This window comes from Octopus bimaculoides, chromosome 19 (genome assembly GCF_001194135.2).
Source record: "Octopus bimaculoides isolate UCB-OBI-ISO-001 chromosome 19, ASM119413v2, whole genome shotgun sequence".
In the NCBI taxonomy this organism is placed as follows: domain Eukaryota; kingdom Metazoa; phylum Mollusca; class Cephalopoda; order Octopoda; family Octopodidae; genus Octopus; species Octopus bimaculoides.
In genome coordinates this window covers 36434879-36437635 of record NC_068999.1, presented here as the reverse complement: position 1 = coordinate 36437635, position 2757 = coordinate 36434879, and the positions used below count along the sequence as shown (strand labels likewise).

Genomic DNA, 2757 nt, shown 5'->3' with positions numbered 1-2757 from the left:
ATATATATATATATATATATAAAATTAACAGAACGAGATAAAAAAAACCCAAGGCTGTGAATGATTTCAGAACCTTGGATTTTTAAATCTCATTCTGTCAATTTCTTATATGTAGGCATGCTGATATATGACCTACGTTGGACTCCTCATTCGCATAATCACCGAACCTGGAGCTTAACTATAGTCTGTTCATAGCACTTACTCAGTATTACCTGACACATTTGGGCCTTCTTGACACCATTACCTCTTATAACCCATATATATATGACGGACTCTCCTGTCGGTTTCGATGTAGGTGGATCCGATAACCTACTCTTTTTTTTGTCCAACATAATGTTTATGTTGAATTGTGACATTTGAGTCTCGTCAACTATTTGCAAAGAAGCCCACAAATGTTGCAAGTATGAGGATTACAGGTCAGGGCAGGTGGAATATTTGCAGCCGCTTTTCTCCTTTGCCTTGCACCCCGAAGCCTGCTAATATTGGTTGCAACAGAGTTTCTAAGACCAGTTTGACATAACGATCTCCATTTTGTTTGCTCCATTTTGTTTGCTGTTCGCTCGAAGGTGTTGTGAGCTATTTTCACTGCTAAGAGGTTACACTTCAGCTTGTCTTTATACATGAACCATGGTCGACCAACATTCCTGTGCCCACTATCAAGATGGCTGTACACGAGGACTTTGGGTATTCTTTCGTTGCTCATTCTGATGACATGGTCAGCTCAGCGCAATTCTAACTGCATAAGGAAGCTCTCGATTCCACCAATCTTACACTTGCTAAACAGGTTGGCATTAGAAGCTCTATCTTTTAATGAAGAACCGCAGATTTTCCTGAGACTGCCTTTGTGGAAGATATCTAGTTGTAGAAGATATCTAGTTGGTTAATGTGTCATCTATAGGGTATCCACGATTCTGATCCTTACAAGAGAGTAGTAAGAATGGCAGCGTCATAAACCTGTACTTTGGTGTCAAGTTTAATACCACTTTCATTCCATAGACGATGACGGAATTTGCAAAATGCGTTGGTTGCCTTTGCAATACAGTTGACGATTTCATCATCAAGACAAGCGTTCAAATTCGCTTTACTACCAAGATATGTAAATGACTTCACATAATTTAGGTTTTTCCCTTCAACCCGCATAGGAGTGTCAGGAAAACTTTAAACCGGTGGCCTCTGCTTGACACCTCAAATTTGTTTAAGAGTAGGACAATGTTGGTGGACACGACAGCGGCCTTCCCTCATGAAAGGAGATAACATTCAACATCTTGTCAGGTATATCATGCTTTTTCAGAACTTTCCGTAGTGCTAGCCAGTTTACAGTGTCGAAGGCCTTAATAAGGTCAACGAATACCATGAACAACGCTTGATACTTCTCACGTATGTTCTCCATGACCTGTCGAAGGAAAAAGATCGTGTCTATAGAGCCACAACAAGAGCGAAAAGCGAACTGCAATTCTAGCTAAATATCGTTTACAACGTGTTTGATGATCCTGTCAAGAATGAGTCGAGCAAGAATCTTACTAGCAATAGACAGAAGCGATGTTCCTCGATGATTCTCACAGACACTTCTGTTTCCTTTGTTCTTATAAAGATATTGAATTGAGGCATCTTCGAAGTCCTGTGGTACACGGCCTACCATCCAAATACTTATGAAGAGGTCATGCAATTCCTTAAAAAACTTCTGTCCACCATGCTTGTAGATTTCAGGAGCGACAGCATCCCTGCTAATTGCTTTACCAGAAGAGATCTATTTAACGGAGTTTACCACTTCCAGGAAGGTTGGCTTTAGAGATAATTCCGGTATTTCAGCGTGCTGTGGAATAGGCATTATGACGCCATCATTAGTGACTGAGGTGGAGTTCAATACGGCTCCGATTTTATCTTTCCATCGTTTTAGGATGTCAGATTTGTCAGTTAATTGAGTCTCTCTATTGAATGAGAAAATAGGAGTAACACCATGCTCTTCAGGCCATCATAAAAACTTTAGAATCCTTTGTTCAGTAGCCTTGGAAGACCATCAAGCCTCCTTCATCTGTCTCAGAGCACGTTCGACCTGACCTCTGCATTTCTTATAAGCGTTCTCTTTTCTGGATGAGCTCTTACCATTTATCCATGTTTTATGAGAACTGTGCATTTTATCTATCAGCTGCTGAATATCTGTGTTGTTATCACTGAACCAATCTTGATGTTTACGAACAGGAGGTCCAAGAACCCCTACGGATGCAGAGTGCGTTGCACCACGCAGAGACGACTTCAATATGATCCTGTGTCATCACTGATTTCAACAGTACTGAGTGCAGTGTCCAACTTGACAGAGAGCTCAGCCTGCTTTTTAGTAATTTTCAAAGGCAGAACATTAATGCGCTTAGGCACTGACGACTTTTGTAGACTTGGATGGTTTTGATGGAACGTTGGTCTTACTACGGAGATAACAACAACAGGAGATGAATTTTGCAACCTACGCCGTCATATCCTCTCCAGTTGTCCCTATAGGGAAAAAACTTATCCTTATGGGCGACTTATTCAGCAGTTGATAGATAAAATGCACAGTTCTCAAAAAAAACACCCTCCACACCAAGCAAGCTTGTGGCGTTGCCAGTTCACTCGCCGACGACCCGACTATGCAGCAGGTTGTACTGGGTTTTCTATATATATATATATATATATATATATATATATATATATATGTATGGCATTTCGATCGAATCGTCAACGAGTTAACATGAGATCTCCAAACGACAATGTACACTTCATATA

The 2757-nt window shown here is 40.6% G+C and overlaps 1 protein-coding gene across 1 annotated transcript in view; it reads left to right on the top strand.

Moving 5' to 3' along the window:
• LOC106876634 (delta and Notch-like epidermal growth factor-related receptor) overlaps positions 1–2757 on the top strand; it is a 557360-nt gene that overhangs the window by 927 nt on the left and 553676 nt on the right. The window lies entirely within an intron of this gene.